Source organism: Melozone crissalis, unplaced genomic scaffold, assembly GCF_028551555.1.
Source record: "Melozone crissalis strain CALT ecotype California unplaced genomic scaffold, PUWL_Pcris_2 ptg000027l_1, whole genome shotgun sequence".
Classification (NCBI taxonomy): domain Eukaryota; kingdom Metazoa; phylum Chordata; class Aves; order Passeriformes; family Passerellidae; genus Melozone; species Melozone crissalis.
In genome coordinates, this window is record NW_026535805.1 from 51,598,725 (window position 1) to 51,622,068 (window position 23,344).

The following is a 23,344-nucleotide window of genomic DNA, read 5'->3' on the forward strand; positions in this document are numbered from 1 at the left end:
AGCTGTAATCAAGGGAGTAACAGAACAAGTCTGTCTGAGCTGGGAGCAGCCAGAAGAGCACATCTTCTGTGCCATAAATGCAGGCAGAGTTCAAATGCATAAAAGCAGCTGTTGAACTAAAGCACACAGACCTGAAAAAATGGGATTGCTGGGATGATCATGTAGCATAGAATTGTAGAATGGGTCAGGTTGAAGAGCACCTTAAAGGGTTCCAGCCTCCCTAGCTTCCAGGCTACACCACCATCCTTCCCAGAGGGCTCTCTCAGAAGCTGTGCACTGTCTTCAAGCAAGCCAGCAGAGAGCAGGACTCATGTCCCCTCAGCCCTGTCCTACCAGCCAGGAGCAGATTGAGTGCCCACCCTTTTTGCCCAGGTGAAGGTGGGTGAGCACAATACAACTTAACTAGGCTGCAAGAAAAACACATGTGATGGCCCTGTTCTGTCAGCCCAATGAAACTCCCACTTCCACCTGCAAAATCTGGATGCCTGATCTTGAACCTTTTTAACTCTGGGGCATGGCCATAGAGATAGAAACACAGAGTGGCAGAGTATAGTAATCTTCAGGATGTGTGGCATCATTATATTCAGACACTGTGTAAGCCTGATACAATAGCTCCAATCACATCTTATTTGAAATTGAACTATACCTTATTTAGGGCAGAGAAACATTTTCAAAATTACCTGGACATCATAGAATTTTTTAGAGGTATAATTTTCAGCTTTTCCATTGATCTTTTTTTTTTTTTTAATCACTAGTTCACTTTCCCCTCATCTATTTCACTTTATCATAAGGATAGCTGTATTTGTTGCTAGCATGAAATGCTAGAGGGTCCTACATACTTTGTAGTTTCAGATTTTGGTTTATCTTGCCAAAAAATCTGGGTATGGGGATGAATACAGATGTATCTTGTTCATCATATTTGCCCTCTACATAGGGATACAAGGAAGCTTTCACTAGATACAGAACATACTGTATTAATTTCGTAGATTTGGTTTTGCATGTGGTACAAGTATTTGTTTTGCTGGATTCTCAAAACTTCTGGAGAAAAGAAAAGGATTGTTGCCACTTAAATGTCTTTCCAGAAAACAGCAAACAAACTGAAGAGCCAAGATCTCCATCGTGGCGCCGCTCAGCTGACCTCAGCCACTTTGCACGAGGAGGGAGTGTTGCCTGTATCTGCTGTAGTTGTTTCACTGCAGATGAAAAGCAAAGGCAAGGTTTCCTCCTACCAGGGTTTTGTCAGAAAGGGAAATCTGCTTTCTGTACACACATTAGCAGAGCCTGAGAGATGGGGCAAGTTTTACTTCCTGGTGGCATGTATGAAATACCCTTTAGTTGGGAGAAAATCGTGTAAGTTTTGAAGAAAAAAGACTAAGAGTAAAGCAGGGAGTATTAACTACAAATGAAGGGGACAGTCCTTAAGAGGATAATTTTCTGCTTTTAAATCTGGTGCCCGTATTAAAATTTCTCCCAGCAGTATGTGCATGACTGATACTTATTCAGCTGATAGCGCAAAGCAGCAGTGACCCTGGCACCAATGCCGAGGCAATATTTACAAAAGGATGAACTATTTTCGAACAATGTCTTCAATGTACTAAGCACAAACAAGCTTTTCTTCAGCATCAGGCATGCATGTTGACTCGTTCCAACGATTTTGTTCATGTACAAATGTATTCATTGTGGACAATGCAAGGAAAATGTCATTCTCTATTTATATCCCAGTTTCCCTTTGTCCTCTTTACAGTATCTTGGGGCAGTGATGCAGAGCAGAATCTTGTTCTAAACTCCTGCTATTTTCCTCCCCATCTTCCGAAGCGCTCACAGTAGCAGAGACGCAGCGAGTTAAAAGGCTCCCTACAGCAGATTTTTTTTTCTTTTGAGACACAAAGATCGGTCTCTCTGCCTCCGCTTCCCAGCAGAGAAGATCTAAGTCCTGCCTCTTGCTCCATCACTCGGAGCACATAATGGTCTTGGCAGCAGAGGATGTGGTAGTAGCAGCATTTTGAGCCATGTAAGTGGATGCACCTGGCACGGCAGTGTGAATAAGCGATGTTAAGGCAATTCTCTCCCAGCAATATATGAAACCATCCACTTCATGAACAGCCTCTCTGTGATAAAGGCTGCCTTTCTGTTGACTTGGATAAGTTCCCCAGTATGGTGAAAACAGAATAATGGAGGACTTTGAAAGAAGGGCCCTTGTACAGAAAATAATTAATCTTGCAGCAGAGGGGCAGGGAGAAAGATTTAGTGACACTTGAAAACAAAAAACAAATCCCCAAGTCCTAGGACTAAACTAAAAAGCACAAGTGCAGGCTCACACTGTGTTTTCGTTATAGAACAAATCGTCTGTCCTGAAAGCATCTCTCTTGGGCAGGTTGGCAACCATTTCAGGTAGGAATTAGGAACATTATTTTAAAGGACATTTCAGGGAAATTCTATTTTGCCTTTCAAGCATCATCTGATTTTCTTCAAGGTGGAAATGTCCCTTCTCTCAACTGTGGCATTCCACTCTGATAAGCTTCACTTTATTGGTAAAATGATATGCATTGTCTTAGTGCTATAATCATATCTTTACAAAAAATCAAGTGATAAAACTCCTTACTTCTACAATGAAAATAATGTAAATTGAAAGCTCAATGTTAAATAGAATTTGCTTTTAATAGATTGCTGCACTCTTTCCAGCTATGTGTATACAAAGAAAATAGTCATGCATGCCTCAGATGCAACAGTGAAAGGAATATAACACATTCCACATGTTCTAAGAAATTGAAAACCTCACATTTCTGAAGGAAGAATATGTGGCTGTTTTCCAGTGGGAGACTCCTGAGGCCTGTGCACTGACTTGAATGGATCTCCCAGTAAAGAACATCCCTTATACACAGGATTCACATCCAATGCAAGCATCAAAACATTTACTGATGATAATGGATTTTGTATGAAAGTAAGTCTTTTCTTTCCCCAGACAAAATATCTCAATCAGTTTGAAGCAATTTTGTTCTCTGAAAGAAGAGTTTGAGACTTAATGAATATTACCAAATGAAAAAATTCTAACCACATAATACCTTTTAGATAAAGGGTATATAGAACACCAAATAAATGAACTCTTCTTGTAATTCATACTTCTAATAATGCATGATTTCATATGCTTTAGCGCATAAAAGATTAGATAGCTTGAAAATTAGAGCAGTCAAACTTTTAGCACAGTGTGAGATGAAGATAAGGAGTATTCAGTCACCAAAAACGTCTTTCCTTCATCACCGTCTAACTCATCCTTAAGGAATTTTTAAAATTACAATTGAGCAATTCTTAACTACTGTACAAAAATAACTTCTATTAGCTGGAAAACATTTTAAGATCTTTCAACTTTAGGGTATAGAGATAAACTGCCATGTGAAGGCTTGCCTTATCACTCCCATAAATTGAAGTTTGACAAAGGTTGGTAATTCTGACATTTGGAGAGATGATTAAACCCCCTAAATGATTGAAAGCTAAGCATAACCTTCAAGATTAAATGAAGATTAAATGATCATCTATTATGGATGTATGCAATATATATGATTTCAACAGTTAGCTGGCAGCAATCATTCACTCTCATTTTTCATTAAATTTTTAGAAAGTGGCATCCCCCAGAGTTAAATCTGGCATCTGCAACTTAGGATAATATTGAAATACAAATAATTTGGTTGTTATCTAGTTTATTGTTTTATTTTTTTCAAAAAATTGCTATCACTGCTGCATCACCATATTGAAATGGCTCAGATAATTAACTGATCAGTCCCTGTTCAAATAATGAAAAACCTTTGGAAGTGTTTTAATATGATGTGAGTCTTTAGTGAGCAGCAGGAAAAATATGCTCTCTTCAGTAAGTTTCTAAAAACGTTTTCTCAGTGTGCAATATGTGTCAATACAGAAGACCTTTTCTGCCAAAACATAACTTTATCTAAGGGCAAGCCTTGGAAAATGCTACTTATCAGGTTCTTTTAATCAGATAATGTATAATGAATAACTGCAGCTAACAGTATTTTTTGCTTTTGTTGGTACTGAAGCAACTGGAATTACTGCTTTTTGTAATTTCACATTACTTAGCAACAAAAAAGTTTAACTTCTGTTGTTGGAAGCTATGCTAGGATTATTTTCACAGTCTGCTCAATTTGCCTGCTCTTACATCTGACAATCCACCATAAGCAATTGAGAAATATTTTCTGCACAAGCTACGTTAAGCCTCATAACAATTATTGCTATCTTGGCTGATCCACTCAAAACCGTTTCTCCACTTAATCCAAAAACCTAAAGCTCTTTCTTTTCAGGCAGCATATCCTGCCTCATGGAAGGCGTGTTACCACTACAGTCATGGTCAGAATCTGGGTACAGATGCAATGGGAGTTATTAAAGTTATGTAGGCTCAATGTTAGATAATTAATCCTCTGATTATTCCCCTTCAGTGCTGGGTCCCACCCCTGGACACTGTGCTTGACCTACAGACAGTACTGAGCCTACAATAAAAGCTTGTTGTCACCATTTCTAGAGACAAATCATTTGCATATGAGATGACTGTAGCAGCAGTTCTGGTGTCACCACATCTAGTCTGGGCACATATTGAAAATGGATCTTTTTACATTCAGTGATAGTTCAGTTTAGCAAAGAAACTTAGGATTCATTTGGTTTAAAGGTGCAATATGAACATAAAGCCTGAAATGAGATGAGGGTCTTCAGCAGAGACATGTGAGGTTCAAGATCTGAGAAATCTTTTTGAGAGGGTGAGTACTCAGCACTTCTCATAGTAGTTGTGAGATCTTTGTTTTGCTCTGAATAGATTCAGTAATTTTCAGGCCGTGGTGTCACATTCTGAGCCAGTGCCTTGAACCTGGAGCCATCCCTGTTATTTCTATTTGGAGCAGGGTACATCTCCAGGTAACACAAACACCCAGCCCCTGGGAGACTCATTTGACACATCCACCCTTGCCCTGCCTGTGGGCTGCAGGGACCCTCGCAGAGCTGTGAGGGCAGAGGAGCCCTCCTGACCCAGGGGGAAGCACAGCAAACCCAGCCCTGCATTCAGCCACCATATGCCCATGCTGTCCCTGCCCAGGGCAGTTAAATAAATGGATGTTCTTTATTTCCTGGCCTTCACTGAATTGGACACACATCCTGCAGTTGGCTGTGATTTGTATTTCCTTCAGCACCTGTAGTCTCTGGTATGCACTTGGCCACTGTGATGTGTGTTTCATTACAACTGCACTGGGTGGGAAACTCGAGCTCTGGACAGGTGACATTTTTGATGCCATGGAACAGATGCAAACTTCTGTAATAAAAACTAAGTGGTTGTTTTTAGTGAGGCCATGAAGTGCAAACATTTTTTAATTTATTTCATAATCGAACTTGTATTTTATACTTCAAAGTCTGATAACCACAATAATTTTGCCAGAAAGAAACCTTTCTGAGCTGGCTGGCTCTACAGATGAATGCCACATCTAAACATGAATGCCACATTCATAAACCAAAGGTTTTCTTTTGCAGCTCTGAGTACCAGAAGTGTTTGGGATCTGTAGGAGAGGCTACATGACCCCAAGCAGGGTCCATAGCTCAGAAGCCAAGGAGCTGGGCAGCTCCTGAGCAGGCTGGCTCTGCACACCTCAGTCCCACTGCTCAACAAGCGCTACATCTGCTTGGGTTTTTGTCACCCTGACACACATCCACAGTCCTGGGCCAAACGTTTCTTAGATACAGAGGGATTGAGAGATGGGGCCAGACAGACCTCAGTCCTTCAGCCATTTGGGAGCATGTTCATGGTGCTGAACAGAAACATCACACCCTATTATAGTCTGGCAGAAGCTGGACAGCATCACTGACTTTTGGCTCAAGTCCTCAGGTGAGCACCCTCTCCAGGAAAAATGTTTTAAGTGATGGATGAATTTAAAGTGTTAATTACACCAAAGAAGGTAATAAAAAGGAGTGGAGTTGAGTTTTCATTTCAATTTTAAGTGAAATTTCAAAGAATGTATAACATTTAAGCTGTAATAAATAAATGCCTAGAAGGGAGAATAAAATGCTGGTACAAACTTTGGAAGCTGGTAGTTTTCAGAAATTTGGCAACCATCTCAATATTACCATATAGTATGGGTCAAATGTCTTCATGCTGATCTTTTTTTTTCCCCTGTAGCAAGATGATTTGTTCATTAAATTGCTATTTATTTCAATGTATTCCTGGGAAACAAAGCCTCCAGTCTGTAACAGTGACAGGTCACTGAAAGGTGACTTTCATGTACTCAAGCACTTCACACATTCTAGGTCAGGCACCCTTGATGTGTGTCCTTGTGCAAAAGCTCCTGTAGGATGTTTTACTTCACTCCTTAGACAGAGGCATTAAATCTGACAGCAAAATTGCTTCCACCCTCTTTATATCAGTAACTACATAAAGGTAAGTTAGAGCACATGGTTTTAATTTAGCCTTTAGTGGTTTTATTTGGCAGGGGAAAAAAAACTGTTGAGCACTAACCTTGAGTTAGAAGCTGACCTCTGAATTAGTCAGCCTTTTTCTTGTAAATGCATTTTGTCGAGTATAAACATGAACCATCTATTTACATAACGTTAGTGACAGCCAAATGATTTCTTAGGAGCATTAATGCTGGAAATCCCAAACACTCCTTCCTTGCCGGAGAATGGTTTGTAACTCCTGAGAATAATCTCTCCAGCAAGTAACTGCAAACAGAAAAGGCTGATCTTTTTCCAACCAAATTTAGGATTTCTCTGGTATTTCACTAAGAAAGCCCAGATAATAATTAATTATAAGCTGCTGTTAAATGAAATGCAGGTCACCTCCCAGGGTGCATGTGGAAAGCTCTGACAGTGCCGGTGGTGGTGCTGCCTGCTCCTGTACTACAGTGGCTTTATAGGAGACGCTGTGAAAAAGCAAAGAGCAGCCTGAATGCAGCTTGGCACTGGGGAGCCCTGATGCAGGGTGCTGGTGGTGGCCCTGAGGGATGGCCAAGGACAGGAACTCCGTGGTGTGCCTGAGTTTCTCCACCTGTCCTGTTGCTGGTTTGCTGGGAGCCGAGGGCAGTGAGGAGCAAGGAATTGCAGGCTGCCTGAAGCTGAGATCCTACCTCAACCCAACAGCAGATCTCCAGCCCCACTCTGCTTTCCCAGCTGGAGCAGCACAAGAAGCCAGCCTAGCAAACTGAGGGGTCCTGCATATGTGCTGCTGCCTCTGACATGTGTGCAAGCCCTGCTTCCTACCTGAGCTCACAGCAATGTCTTAGAGTTTTTAGGGTTTTTTTTCTCAAATACAGGTAAAATTAAAGCCATGAAATGCCACCAGGGTTTGAAGTTCCTATGTTTCTTTGAGAGTGAGCTTTACTGGTTTTAAGAATCAAATTTTACAAAATGTATATATTAACAATAATGAAAAACAAATCTAAAAAAGATTAGAATAATTTATGTGACATTTTCTTCAGGCCAAGGGTGCATTTAACAGGCTTTGAGAAGCAGAAAAGTTACTTGGCTCATTTTAGTTAATTTTTGCCCACTTTAAAGAGAGAGTATTTTGTGGATTTCATAGTTTTCCTCTTTATTGTTGAATAAATAGCAGAATGTCCTTTCCTTTTTTTTAAACTGTATTTTCAGCAGCTATTTTTATTACTATCATTATTATTATTATTGCAATAAGAGTACATACCATAACATAGCACTTCTAGCTTGCTCCACGTTTGTTGGCATGCCCTGCCATAATATGCCTTAATAAGTCTCTAAATTAGGATGGTATTTTTCATGCTTTCAGCAACAGCAGCAAGGTACTCTGCTCTTTGCTGTGCGTTGTTATTATTAGCTCTCCCAGGATCGAATTCCAGCCTCGGGCACTGGTTGGTGATGGGGCCGAGCTCTGATGGCAGGTTTCAGCCCGTGTTTTGTCTGGCTCTGTTTGCCCTACCTCATTCATGATAGGGAGCACAAAGGCTGGGCTGAACAGAAGGGAAGTGCACACCATTTCAGATATCCTCAAATTACTGCTTACCACTTGTCTCCAAACTAGAGTAAAGTGCGTTCTGTTTAACATAAAAGGTGGGCAGGGTTTCACTCCAGGCAGAGGTTTATCAGTCCCAGCAGCCTCTCTAGTAAGTGGGAATGAGAAAGGAAGCATCTGAAGGCTTCTCAGATAACCAGCAGCAGGCCCCTTTCCCCTGCCCAGCTCTGTTTGCTCACTGGCATCCTCCATGGGGGTGCCACCAGGCCACTTGTGCTTGGCATTTGGGGGCCAGGTTGCAAGAGGCACAGACAGTGTTTCTTTGTTTGCCAGTGTTGTGAAACACTCAGTTCAGAAACCCTGCTGCCCTCTTGTGCAGCATAGAGCCTTTCCCAAAGATTTGGCACAAATAGTGTCACTCACTGCCAGTGAAATAAAGCAAACACCTTCCCCTCCCACCGAGAGCAGGAACATTGACTCCTGCAGGTGTAGCTCGTCCTTTCTCAGGCCTCCTTCCTCTGCTGGCCTGCAGTGTGCAGCAGGAAGAGTGTCCTTGAATAGGCCAGCTCCCTCCAGGGCTGAGGGGTGACACGCATTCATTGTGCACATTCAATGGAATCACAAATCCACGGAATGGTTTGGGTTGGAAGGGACCTTGAAGGTCACTTAGTTCCATCCCCCCTGCTGTGGGCAGGGGCACCTTCCACGAGACCAAATTGCTTCCATCTCCCTCCAGCCTGTCCTTGAACACTTTGAGGAATGGGGCATCCACAGTTTCTCTGGGAGATCTATTCCAGTGTCTCACCACCCTCACAGTAAAGAATTTCTTTCTAATACCTAACCTAAATTTATTCTCTGCAGTTAAAATCCCCCTTATCCTGCCACTACATTCTCTAGTAAATAGTCTCTCTCCATCTTTCCTGTAGGCTCCTTTTAGGTGATGGAAGGTCACAACTGGGTCATCCCAAGGCCTTCTCTTCCAGGCTGAAAAATCCCAATTCTTCTAGCCTTTCCTCACAGGAGAGGTGCTCCATCCCTCTAATCATCTTGGTGGTACTTGTCTGGATGCTCTCCATCAGGTTGATATCCTTCCAGTTGATACTCATTTTGCTCATTTTACTTGCTGTGTTCAGACATTAGAGCAGAGTCACTTCAAAAGTGGCAAAAGCAATTTTTCACATTTTAGGATGACATTAGGGAATATAGCCCTGTGTGGCTGAGGTATGTGTCCTGCTGAGGCAGGGGGATATTTCTTATCTTCAATAAAGCCTGTACAAGTTCCTTTCTGAACTGCCTGGTCCTGAGCTTGGACACACCTGGGAAATGAAATTTTGTTCCCTTTTTCTCTTTAGCAGGTCAGTCTTGAGCTATACAGGGAGTCTTGCTGGCTGCATGCTCCTCTGCTGCTGAAAGAGCTCCTTGTCCAAACAAAAAAGGATTGAATGAAAATTTTAGTGTGATTAAAACACATTTCTCACAGGAACAGCCTTTGCCTGGCCAATCAAGGACATTTCTGCTCCAGAATAAGTTAGAGATGATAGCAAAAAAAAAACCACCAAACTTTTCTAGGTAGTTACTGATATAAATAAAGAGCAGGAAGAATTCTTGTCCTTTGCCTGGCTTACTTTGTGTCCAAAATTGAAGCGTTCTGCTTGCTCTGCTTTTCAGTAAAATCTCTAGTGCTAGCAATTTTCCTATGTAGGAGGGAAAAAAGAAGTGTTGGCAAGAATCTCTCAATCTGTCTCATCAGCACCATCATTAATGGAGCATTTTTGGTAGCGGATCAGTTCTTCTGAGCTAAGGAAGTGAGGTATCTTTATTGTGGCCCACAAGACGATCAGGAGCATGGCACAGTGGGGCTCAGGTGAGCTGGAATTTCTGCTGCTGTGTTTCTCTCTGTGGCTTTGGAGGGCAGCAGTTCCTCCCAAGGATCCCAGAGCCAGGCCATAGCTGCCACCAGGCTGTCCTTTGCTTTTCTATTGCTCCTTCAGGTTACAAAGCTTTGAATTTTCTTCCAGCTCTGTGGTGGGCGACATGGATGGCAACTTATTTATGCTCCTGTTGTCTCTAGAAACCTCCAATTGGGTTCCTCCTGGCATAGTTTAACACGCCCACTGCCTGCCAAATATTTTTTTAAATCCTAAAAGCCTTTCTGTTGCTAGGTTGAAATTTTTTCTGCCTTTCAGATATAAAGTGACTAATGGGATACATTTCATAATACATCAGCAAGCATAATACTTGTTATTATCATATTTTAGTGCCCTTTAAAATTACTGTACTGGGAGGATGGGGCAGTATGTAAATTGTACATCATAAAGACAGTAGGGCAAATTCTTTGTTCTTTGATAATCACATTTTATAATTAGGGATTAGGGAGATGAAGTTAAAATGTATTGGTGTGGGGTTTTTTAACCAATGTTTTTCAGGAGATGAACAAATGTCCAACAGTAGACATTAGGTGTTAGGACTTGTGTGGAATTTTGATGCTGTAAACCTCATCCTGGTCTGGTACAAATCTCCCTCAGGTTTCCATGTTCACAGGCTGGGAACACAACTTCTCCTATCCTGCCTGGATAGCTGCTGTTTTCTCTTCCTGCTGATTCCTCCTCTGGTTCTGTACTTGTAGACAAGACAGAACCTCAGCCCATAGGAGAGCAAATGAATGGAGAAGTCCTGTGGACCAAAAAGAGTAGTGGACACCGACACTGGATGACATCTTGGGATAGTGTTGAATTCAAAAGAAAAATTATGAGGCCATTTAATCAATAAATGTTATTGCAGTTTTTGTCTTTTCATGTTCTGATAAGAACTCTCTGAGACACAGAAACAGTCACTCTAAGTCACTCTCAGTCACAGGTGGGATAGTTCTAGCTCCTGAAAACCCACAGGAGCCATGGTAAAAGAAACAGGCTTGGAAGATTGATCTATGGCTTAACAAAACAAACAATTTCCACTTATGCAGGTTCATGGATTCTAGAATAAATAAGATTTGCCTCCTGCTTGACTCCTCTGGGGACTGTATACATGGAATGGTGCGTTCCCTAAGTGTGGGCAAAAGGAGAGCTCAGCTCTGTACTGGGGAGCACACCAGTGCTCTGCCACACTTCTCCTCTTTTTGTACTCTTAAATGTTCCATCAATTGATAATATCCAGTGAGAAACTCATATTACAGAGATTTCTCCATGCAAGTACATTTAAAACACCAGGCAGTTTCAGTTAGCTGCAGTGCAATGGTTTTGGGCAATAAAGATGTACAGTTTTTGTTAGTTCATTGAAGCTGTTACAGAAAAAGCTTGGTTATAATATGATCCAGGATGTCTTGCTGGTTCTGTTATGCCTTCTTACACAGTAAGTGAATTAGCAAAACAGCTTATGAAGATTCCTCTTGAACATTTGTTCACTCTTCTTAAAGTGATACCAAGAGGTCTCGTTGTAATTTTTAATGATTTTCTATCCCTCTAGTTGAAGGTAATAGATTTATTTATTTTAACTGATAATCATGACAAGATGAATGAACTCTGAGCCTAGTTGAGATTTTAAAAAAAAAAAAGTCTTCAAATCTGGAAGAAGTCTAAATTCATGCAAGTCTAGAAAAAATAGAAATTGTGATGTTAAAATGTTTTATTTTAGCAACATAGAATAATTTGGTTGGAAGGGACCTCTGGAGCCCTCCTATGGTACAACCCCCTGCTCGTAATTGGACCAGCTTTTACACTAGTTCAGGCTCCACGGTGCCTTGTTGAACTGAGCTGGAATATAACTGAGTTGGGGTTTTTTATGCTTTCTCTTACTTGAATAATTTGCAAAATAAAAATTCAGTCTTAATGTCTAAAAAAAGGGTTGCCTGACAGTATAAGAAATTTGCTTTCAATGGCAGAATTTTGTTTGCCTTTGAAATTCCTTGACATATCTCAATAGCAAAGAGAAATAAAAAATCGCTGTTTATAATCCTGAAGAAATAAAAGCATAGAAAAAGTCAAATCTCATCATTATTTTTAAGGCAAAATTGAAGTGATGATGACATTCTTAGCTTTGAAAAATACATTTCTAAGTATGATTTTAGTTACATGGAAAAACTTCTATGCAAAGTCATTGGGAAAAAAATTCAAACAAAAATCTTTAAAATATATTAAATATACTGTGTACTTTCACAGGTTTTAATTTTCAATCTCACGTGTGCATGGCAAAACTGAGTGCCATTCAGTGGACTCCTTATGATGACTCAAATCTGCATTAGGAAGAGGACCACACAGAAGAAATGTTTCTTTTCTTTGTGTTTTTAACAATTTTGCCAAACCTATATTAAAAAAAAGTGTTGTTGAAATTTTAAGGGTTTTTATAAGACATCAACCATGTCAGACCTCTCTTTAATGCTATTTAAAACAAAAGGATCTGAATTAGATTTTCCAGCTCTTTTATTTGTTTTCATTCAAGTCCTGCAACTGCTAATATAAACATTTTTCCTCTTTTAGCTAAAATATTTTCATTTTAGCTGAATGTCCTACTTCATCTCCAACACTGACACCATGTGAATGAATGGATATTTATCATCCAGCTTCCACATTCTGGTAGAGGACACAGAAGCCTTATCCAATGCTCTGGTCGTACAACTATTACTCATGTTATTCCTTATACTTTCCTTCCTACCCTTGTCTGTTATTTCTCCCATCTTTCAGGACACAGAAAATGTAAATACTGCAAGGGAGAGTCTACATTTTTTTCTGTACCATGTTGTCTTGCCCACACACATTTGGAAAGATGAATAAGTAAAAAATGTTTCAACTGTCCAGGCTTCCCATCACATACACATTTATAGCATTGCCAAAAAGACATCTGACTTGTGTTTAACCTCTGAAAACCAGATTGTTGCAGCTTAAACCATCTTTCACAACATTTCTATACAGTTCACTTCTTACAAACACATCCTACCCAGAAAACATCGAGGAATATGTAGGTCTTGAACTGAAAACTCATCTGAAACGTTTTCAGGGCTAGAAAGTGAGAAGCAAGGCATGGGATCAGGGCCATCCCATGTGGGAGCTGAGGCTCAGTGTTGGACCAAATCCACGACTGCTACAAGCACGGCAGTTCCCACAGAGTGAGAGTGCCAGTCCCCAGCACTCTGGTTTGGGGTCTGCTCACCAAAATGCAGGCTCTGGACCGGATAATTTCAGCAAACTCAGATGCACAGCTCGCTGTACAGTTGGAAAGGTCCACATGCCCACCTCCTGTTGTTTCTGCCACCTGTTTTGGCAGAAACAACAAAATAGGTTTTGTGTGTGTGCCTGTGTGTATTGCATAATTCACCATCCAAACTGAATCCAAAGTATTTGGATGGCGGCCTGTCCCGCATTTGCTCGGTGGAGCTGGAGAGGCATGCCAAGAGCAGCACCAACAGCTGGCGGCCCAGGATGCTCCGACCCCCGGGCTGGAGACACAATCCAGAGACTGTGCAAGTGTAAAGGGTCCTGTTCTTTTAAATCAGCTCTCTAGGCAGCTGAGGTTTGGGTGGTGAAAGCAAAGCAAGGGGTCACTTTCAGCCCAGATACAGACCACCTCTCCTACCAAAGCTCTGCAGCTCATTCATTCCTATTTTGGTGGTGACTGGGAATAATTTCACAAAGCACTGCTGTTGTACAGGTGGAAGCTCAGCTCAACCACATCTGAGAGCAGCAAGGTAAGGATTTGTAGTGTTTTATGCACAACTGTAAATGTTCTTTTGCCTTTCAGTGTTGCTTGCAACCCAAGATTTCATTTGAGCTGGTATAATATACACTTGCATCATTAACAATTACCAGTCATTGTTCCAATTTGGATTTCACTTGCTAATTAGATTCACTCTGACAATCTATATGGCCCATAAACCCCAAAAGGAGTATCTTCCCACAGCGAACAGGATGGAATATGAATAATCAGTTTAATAATTTTATTTAATTTAGCTTCTCAACACCAACGTGTGAATCAAGAGCCTGCCAGGGCTCCCTGGTGGGAGAGTCCCACTCTGCTCCCGACTGTTCTCACGAGAGGAGCCGGAGCTTGCCCGACCGCTTTGCCAAGGCTGCAAATGCCGTGTGGCTCTTACACAACCATTGGGAGCCACCACTTTTAATTCTTGCAGGTTTGCATGAGCACCCAGCTCTCCTCTGTCTCACTCTTCTCTCACATTCTTGCTTTTCTCTTTAGAAAGGCAGCAGTGATGGCGACAATATTAGCTCCTAGAGGAGCTGAAGGAGTTCTGGAATGTGACCTTGCAGTCCCTCTGTGAAAGGCCCTGCAGCCCCGAGCACTTCTGCTGCCCTTGCTGACCGGAGTATTGGGGCAACAAACCTGGGCTGGAAACCATCTCTTGGCCACTTGCTGGGCGGTTTCTGGCAGCTCACTACAAGAACCCCTCTCCCAGTGCATCTCCAGCAAAGGCAGCAATGTGGCTTCCAGACCCAGGCTGCTCCATACCTGACAGGCCTGAGGCATAGCCAGAGGGTCAAGTTCTGCTCCTACCTGTTTGGTTAGGCTTCACCTGGAGCCCTCCTGCAAATTCCCTTCTCCACAACACATGTATGAAAACTCTGGTAATTGCTAGGCAGAGCAAGATATAGTTGGTTGCTTTGGCTATGAATCATGCAGACGGGCAGTTGTTTTTATTCATTTTTTCATTGCTTTTCCAAGCTTTAAGGAAAAACATTAAAACAAATGCAATTGCATGCCACTGCAACTGCTCCTCACAGAATGCCAGTGTTGGAGTCAGACCCCTGATGCTGCAGCTCAGCTGCCAGGGACTGGGGGTGGAAGAGCTGGCAGATCCAGGACAGGGAGTGGAATGTGGCTCCCAGGTTCATTTGGTACCAAAGAACTGGGAGGCACTACTGAGCTTTTCTCTATCCTCCACCCTACCCCCACTTAATGCTTCTTGTTCCAGGGGCTGCTTTTGACCCTAATCCAAAGGAAATAGATGTGGATGTGCTACTGGCTGGCAACAATTGGGGGTTGGCCTTAGGCTGGAGTGGGGAGCACTTGGATACTTGTGACAGCTGGAGGGTGCCTGTATCACCAAACTCCATCCCCATCACCACATGCATGTGCTCCAGTAACTCCCCATGGAAGTGGAAAAGAGGGTCTCTGGTCTCCTGGTCTCCCTTGCAGATCTTCTCTGCTGCTCTGCTGTTAATACATCTTTCCCAAAAAGAGGGGTAGGAAGGGAGGAGAGTTGATCTGGGCACTAATACTTTCTCTTCTTAGTTGGAAATAGGTACAACATCAGAATCAAGGTGGCAGCACACAACTCCCCTGTGAGTATCTAATGCTGATTTTTCTTTTTCCTCAGTTCTTTTCCCAACCGATTCACTCTCTGTTAATAGCAAAAGCCACCTCTGACATCAGTTTTCACCTGCATGACTCTTTGTCTTTTACTTGAATGTCACCCTCCTTTTATTGCAGCCATTCTCCAGGTGCCCTGCTCATCCTCCTGACCTGCAAATCACCTCCATGCCAGCAGTGCCTCATGTGCAGCACATTTCATCAGCACAGTGCTCACATGGGCCAGGAGCATGCCATTAAGGCAAACAGTGAAACAAAATTGGTCCCAAAACTCCTGTTTGAAGAACTCTCGCAGACAGCTTCTGCTAACCTGAGATCTCCAGCCTCAGCACTCGTTGTCTCCTCCTCTTACCAGCAACACAATTTCTCTAATAATCTATTTTGTCTCCAGCAACATCAATGGTTTCTCACTTGACATCATAGCAAATACATTAAAGTAGTCTAGATAAAGGAAATCTGGCAGATATCACCTGTCTGGAAAAATAATTGTTTTATCAAAGAGAACCATCGGGTTAGTCTGGCAGGATGTGCCTTTAGTTGCATTTCATGCCATTTTTGATGTGCCTTTGCATTTTTAATTAACCTTCAAGGCACGTTCCAAGGCCCCGCATACCAGTGAGGTCAGAGGTACAAGGGCGCCAATGTTGCTGGATTATTTTTTAACCCTGCCCCACTGAACACGTTGTAATGGATATCCTGAAGTCACGGGGTCCCTCTCTGACTTGGCAGATCTATAAAAACAGTTGCTAGTAGACGTGCCACCTCTCATGCTGGTCTTTCCAGAACTCCTGGACAGGCATGACCTGCCTTCCCGAGAGGAACGCCGCCTGCTCTTTGAGCACAGTAACAATTCTATTTCCATATCCCTGCTCCCATTAACCAGCCTTCTTTTACCCCTAGGATTTGTCTTCCTTAAACCAGAGCAGAGGTAAAATACTCCTTTGATTGCAGGCCATGCCTAAATTATCCTAATTTCATTTACTGCACAACAGTCTGACTTTGTTTTTCTTCCTTTCTTACATTGAAGAGGTTTTTCCCATTTTTTTTTCTGGAATGCTTTGCAAGTTTCAGTCCAGGTTTGCTTCTGATGCTTACACTTGCTATTTTTCTATATGAAAATATTTTCTATATTTTTCTATGGCCTCTAAAAGATAAATTCCTCTTTCTGCAAGGCTCTCCAGAATTAACCAGAGAACTGAGCATCCCAGTGGAGCGAGCAGGGAGGGTGCAGGATGCCTCACCTCCACACCCCTGTCTGTGCCTTCCCTGCACAGAAGCCTCCACTTTCTCCACTCGAGTCAGCTTTGCTGAGGAACATTGCCCCACATGTCAGCCTGCCCGCTGGCAAACTGAGCCTCAGACTCACACATATTTGTGTTTATTCTCCCCATTTGCTTCAAACAGCAAGAGCTACTTAGTTCAAAGCTCTGCTCTGTGACTAGATCTCTAGTAGCTTAATTGCACATCAAAACAACATCTCCTTGTATGACTTCACTGATGAAGATGTTTGTTGGCTGTCAAATCCAAGGGTATCTGGGCCCTACCATTCCTAGTTTGAAGCATCATTGAGTAATGGAGGCTCCTCAGATTGCCAAAGCACTGAACAAAGATATGAATAATTACCAAAAGAGTTTTTATCTCAGCCAAAAACATGAACAGCAGCTGAAGGAGTCAAGAGAAAATGTGCTTTTGACCCTGCAGCTTTGCTTCTGCTGAGTTTCAGAGGCCATGAGACTATCAGAAGTGCAAAAGCTACTCAGCAAAACATTGCCACAAACTTCTTTGCTAGTAAATTTTTGCTTATCATCCTGAGGTGATCTAACATGTCAGAAAATGCTCCTCACTACCTGAAGAACAGCAGCAGGCCAAGTCCAAAGGGTATTGGTGAAGGTTTTGCTTGACTGTTCTCTCCAGTGCAGATGTGTGTGTGTGTTTGCACCCTCTGCACAAAGGACTGTCTGGCCTTGCCTGCATGAGGTTGGGGTAAATGTCAACGGTGATTCTTTCAAAATCTGCTCCTAATTTCATCTGTCCTCATCAAATACTGCTGTCCTCCAAATCCTGCTGGATGTGTCAGCCTAGCAGTAAAAGAAAACATCTTCTCCTCACAAGAGCAGACACACCACAAGTGCTGTGATGTAGAATTTCATAGAATCATAGAATGGTTTGGGCTGGAAGGGACCTTAGACATCATCTGGTTCCAACCCTCTGCCGTGGCCAGGGACACTTTCCACTAGACCAGACTGCTCACAGCCCCATCCAGCCTGGTCTTGAACACTTCCAGGGATGGGGTTTCCATAACTTCTCTGGGCAACCTGTTCCAGTGTCTCACCACCCTCATAGTGAAGAATTCCTTCCTGATATCTAATCTAAACCTGTCCTCTTCCAGTTCAAAGCCATTCCCCCTTGTCCTTTCACTTCATCTCCTTGAAAAAGATCTCTAGTAACCCCTTTTAGGCACTGGAAGGTCCTGTAAGGTCTCCCCAGAGCCTTTGCTTCTCCAGACTGAGCAACCCCAACTCCCTCAGTCTGCATAGGAGAGGTGCTCCTCCAGCCCTCTGGTCATCAAACTGTACAAGGACTGAAGAAATGAAGTCAGTCTGTGCATCCTACAGCACACCCTATAGGGTGCTGTAGGACACCAGTCACATAGAACATCTGAGCCGTTCCCATGTGAATCCAGGGCTTAGCAGAGCCACCCTGGCATGGCCAGCTCCACGTCTCTCGCTCCGCACTCAGCGGCCGGATGCGAAACAGCAATTACATTGTGAAATGTCATGGGTCTACTGGGAAGCCAAAACACATCAATATTGTCTCCTGGTTGCATCGAGCCATGATGATTTTGCTTGACTGCATGCCTGGATGAAACAACAGAGAACACAAACAGAGATGGGGCCAGAGCTTGCATGTGCACCAGTTTATCTTCCTGCCTTCCCAGTGCGCCCATCGCAGCAGCGTCTGGGTGATAAGTCTGTCTCTTTGCAAAACAGGAAGACCGTGGGCTGGCTGGCTTCTGTGATGAGCTGTAAATTACAGGGGTTTTACCTGGCTGCCAGCCCCGCAGTGCCCTGGGTAAGGCAGGCGCTAATGCAGGGCGCTGCGCGGGCCGGCGATAGGATAATTACTGTTATTGCATTGGGAGGGAATAGCCGGCACTCAAGAGCCGGAGGGAAAAAGAGTCCCAGGAATTGGAGCACTGAAGGCATTGCTAGCTCCGTGCACACAAAGGCGACCGACCTATAAATAATCTGACCTCTTTGTTCCAGTAAAATGGCGCAAGAATTAAGACCCCGGTTCAGGAAGAAACTTAAAATGCATGACTAAACTCGGCATAGCTGAGCAGACCTATTGACACGCCGGGGCCCGGAGGCATTTCTGCTCTGTGAGCCTTTGTGCTCACCTGTGAGAGCGGCTGCCGGACGTGTCCCGCTGGCAGAGCTGCTTTCCAGAGGCTGAGGGGGTCCAGCTTCATCACTGCAGGTAAAGCAGCAACAGCACCCTGCCAAATTTCCAGCGGGACTTCTCAATAGTCTCTGCTCTTCCTCTGCTTCCTAAGTTACAGCTAAAGAAAGAGACCTCTGTCAACCTCAGTTACCTGATAGTAGCTGGTGATTTGAAAATTAAAAGCTGACATGTAGAGCAAAAATATGAAGTGTTAGAACATGAGCCTAACAAATGTAGCCCTGAAATTTTCTGGTAAAACAAACCCAAAACAAATCAGAGACCAAGAAAAAAAATAGAGATTAGCCAGCAGCAGGGCAGGTCATCGCTAGGTTAGCTTCACCCTGCATGTACACAATCTCTCAACTTTTGGCAGGAAACCCCCCCGAAGATGTGCTTGTTCAAATTAAAAGGCTTGTTGTTAGGCTCAGAAAGCCCTTGGAATCCTTGATAAAGTAAAACTAGAAGTACTTGTGAAAAGAAAGCTTTGATGGTTGCCTGAAGTTCAGTGTAGCACCATTTACAAATGTTTTTCTCCTAGCTCTTCATCACAGACACTTAGGAAAAGTATACCTGAAAATTATTAGTGAATATAAACATATTTTAAACCCTTCCCTGCTCTTGCTTTTTATCTTTGCAGTAGAGACATAGTAAATAACTATTTTCCTCATGCTGGAGGTGGGGAGTAAGCATGGAGAAGGTGCAAGACTGACTCAGCATCACCCACCACCAGCCCCTGGCCTGGCCCCCCAGGTGTGGGATCCACAACAAATCCATGTGTCCCAGGGAGCACACACGCAGGGTGGGTGTCAGAGCCATTCTGTGCCTTGGCAGGTGAGTAACAGGGTTTGGGGAGCAAACTTGGGTCAAGTGGGGTGTCAGGCTTGATTGCGTGCTGCTGGCTCAGCAACTTAGAGCTGGCTGGCAAAACAGTGACCCAGCAGCCTTCTTCCCAGGTGAGGGGAAACAACAGTGATCTGCCAGATCACAAAAAGTGATCACAGAAAGTTTGCAGTGGACATTTGGGCAAATGCAGGAAGTCCAGCCTCGCTCATTCGTGCTGTGAACACCTGGACAGCAGGGAGCTCTCAGGTGCACACCTGTCCCTTTTGCCTGCACTGTTTTTGTTGCATCCAGGGACAGTAAGGGTGTGGAAAGAGCCACATTCTTCTCTTATGGCTGCCCATTCTTCTCTTATGGCTGCCCATTCTTCTCTTATGGCTGCTTATCCCAACCCACAGCACCCCTCCACCAGCCTTCCCTGTGCCCCACACATATCCACAGCCCCTAAAGTAAACACTTTAAAACTGGAAGTGTAATCCAAGTTTGCGCTGAAATTCTTCCTAGGTAGCTCAGCCATTGGTTACTGTGCAGCAATTTAGGAGCTAACAGGTCCAGCAGAGAGCCATGGTGTTTTCTGGAGGCTTTTCCCAAGCTCCCAGGACACTTTGGGCTGCTGTCCTGGATGGCTCACAGCCCCACCACGGTGTTCTCTGTCAGAAACTCAGTGGCCCAAAGGTGTGCAGCACAGGCTGTGTGTGCCCTGTGTTGGCACAGTTTCCACAGTGTCCTCCTGTTTCTCATGTTCCTCCCGTGTACCTGGTCCCAGTGTCCCAAAGAGCCTCAGGCTGCCGACAAAGCCAAGAGGCAAAGTTCATCTTTGTGTTCTGAGGCAGCACAGAGCCTGGCACAACTATTCCTGGTCCCTGAGTCAGAGCACAACCATCTTTGAAATAAATAAAATGAAGAAGGAGAACATCTTTGGGCCTGTATTTGACACTTGTATTCCCTCACCACTTGGCTTTATATAAACATACGAATTGGTATGGTGGTTATTTTGACTCATCTGCTTAGCAATCATTTTATTTTAATCAATATTTATTTAACTCACCAGCTAGACAAAAGCTCCCTAATTTCTTCATCTGATTTAATTGCTGTTCCCTGACAGAATGAAGCTAGACTGGATAAGACAGTACAAGCAGTGCCAGTCTTCTTTGGGTTGCATCTCTTTTAGCAAGTCCTGTGACTGTGGCAGAGCCAAGGCAGATCTTACACCTCATAGAGGAACTGGGACCATACATGGCTGTACACCCTGGGACAAAGAGCCAAGAAACACGCCAAAACAATCAGCAATAATTAGCATATTGATTCTCCATGCAAATTACCTCTGCATACATTGTGAAATACTTTGCATTGTCAGAGGACTTCAGAGGAGCCTGGAGTTTCTTACAGGCACCACAATAATTAAATATGTGTCTTCAGTTGTAACATTAAAATACAGTTCTGGGTGAAAGATCATAGAAAGAAACATGCATGTTGTGCAGATTAAAATGTATGGGATATGCCTACCTGACACCCCTACCCCAAAACAGGCACCATGAATGATATTCCTGAAGGAGCTTTCAGACCATGGATATTTCAGGCCTTCTTAGAAGAACATGTTGCTTTTTATTTGAAGGAAATGATCTGTACCTTGTGTCACCTCGACCTCATGCCAAGGGTGAGGAGTGGCTGCAAGTTGGAGGGTTGAATCACAAAGCTCAGCCTTAGCCCAGTACTCCTCTTGCCTGGAAGGAAAGGTTCACTTTAGCAAATGCTAAAACACACTGGCTTTCAGAGGAACTAATTATTCAAGCTCAGTCACAAATGCAGGGGAAAAATGAACTCTCCCATTTACATCAGTGGAGTCACACAGTAACTATGATCCTGAAGTCAACACGTGGAAAAGTTTAAGTGAAGCAACCTGTAACTTGCTGCCCAGATTAGTTCATGCCCAGCCCTCTGTGCCAGCATTTGAAGTCTTTGTGAAATGCTGAAGTGTAAAGGGTGGCACCGTCTCTCAAGGCCAAAGTCAACTGATATTAGGAATGGGTGCAGTAATTTTACAGCCATTAACAGCATTAATGACCCTGTGAGCCAGGACAGAAAGCTGCCAGAAAGACCCAGAACTGCCTCTGCAAGGAGGAAAAATTGCCTTGCCTCTACAAGCACACTGCACTGTTGTAAAAATCATGTAAATACCTCAACTGCAGGCTGAGAGGGCAGAGGTGTCTGCAGTGACAGAGACAGATCCCATCCAGAGACAAATGTGGCACCATGAGGCACCCACCAGGACACCTAGATCTGAATGTAGGTCGAGATACATCAGAGTAGGGTGGTGAGTCCTACAAAGGGAGCTGCTTCACTGAAGTTTTAGGAGCAGGTCACCACCCTCTAATGGAGGGTCCTGGGGTTCATTGAGAAGACCAGAGCTCAGAGATGGTGCCCTTCCCTCTCCCTCTGGCAATGCCCTTTGTGTGCTCCTCACCTGTGCTGCCACATGCCCACACTACCACAGCCTCTGGATGGAAAAACTCCAGCTGCCAGCACATTCAAGTGCTTCAGGTAAGGCTTGGGAAAGGTTGTGGAAAGACCCAGACCCCACTCCTGAGGGCTCCAGGCAACAGGAGACAAATGAATAAATCTCATCTTCTCCAAAGGCACTCAGGCCAGCTCAAGATTTGTTCAAGTTTGGTTTTCTACACAAGCAAGTGGTACAAGGTCAGACACTCCTACAGCAGCTCTTGGAAGCATTTCCTGTTCTTGGTCAAGCACGGCAGGAGTTACCAGTTCCTGAGAGTTTTCATGCAGAAGCTGCCCTTTCCTGGTCTGCACAGGAAGGCATGACCAGAGCAGTTAGGGATGCTGGCAGTGGACAGGGAAGTGCACATGGATTCACTGGGTGTCTGCTCCCCACAGCAGAGGAGCAAGGGACACGCCTGCTCCAAGGGCAAATCCTGGCTCCCAAGCCCAATTCCTGGCTTCCAAGCCAGCACACCCAGAAATGAGGGGAGGTCCCAGCCCTGGGGGATTGAGTGGCACCATTTGAAATAGCTTTCATTCTGGTCCAAGTGCAATCCAGCCCCTCCACTCTGTGGCCCAACTAGTCCTGGCTGTCAGCAAAAGCTGCCATCCTTGAAAACTGCCTGGAATTGCAGGTTTTGTGGGCTCAGAGGGAAAGGGGAGGCACTGGGTAAAAAACCACCTTGGGTCTCTGAAACACAGAAGCCATGTCTGAGTCAGTTCAATAGCCTGTCATGGACTCAATAAAAGATTAATCAAATCATCCACAATGAAAGCAAATTTGGCATCCTTGTCCCTGGGCTGGTGGCAATGCAGAATCCTCACATGCAGGTTCTTGCAATTGATGCTATTATTTGGGAAAGGCTTCAAGTACTGTCCTGTGGGGGGTGATAAAAAATCACCCCAAACCAAAAAGCATGCATGGGCAGAATAGTGATAGAAATTTGCGCTTTTCCTGCCTATGAACAATAATTCATGCAGTTAGTGCTTTATCAGAACTAATTTAACCCAGTTTTTCATTTAAACTACAGGAAAGCAAGTTCAAATAGGTTTCTCTAACATGAAGGACATCTTTTAACCCAACTTTTGCTCCTGTTCACCCCACCCCCACCCAATGCTATTAAATGGCTTGAAACATAACACAAAAATACATGTCTTATCATATCAGTTGGCTTCTCTCACTATAGCAGCCCTTATCAACATTCAGCAGCCCTATTAATGCAGTCCCCTTCAATCAGCATGAAAAAGTAGGGCTCTACAGATCTCTGATCCACCCCTCCCAGTATC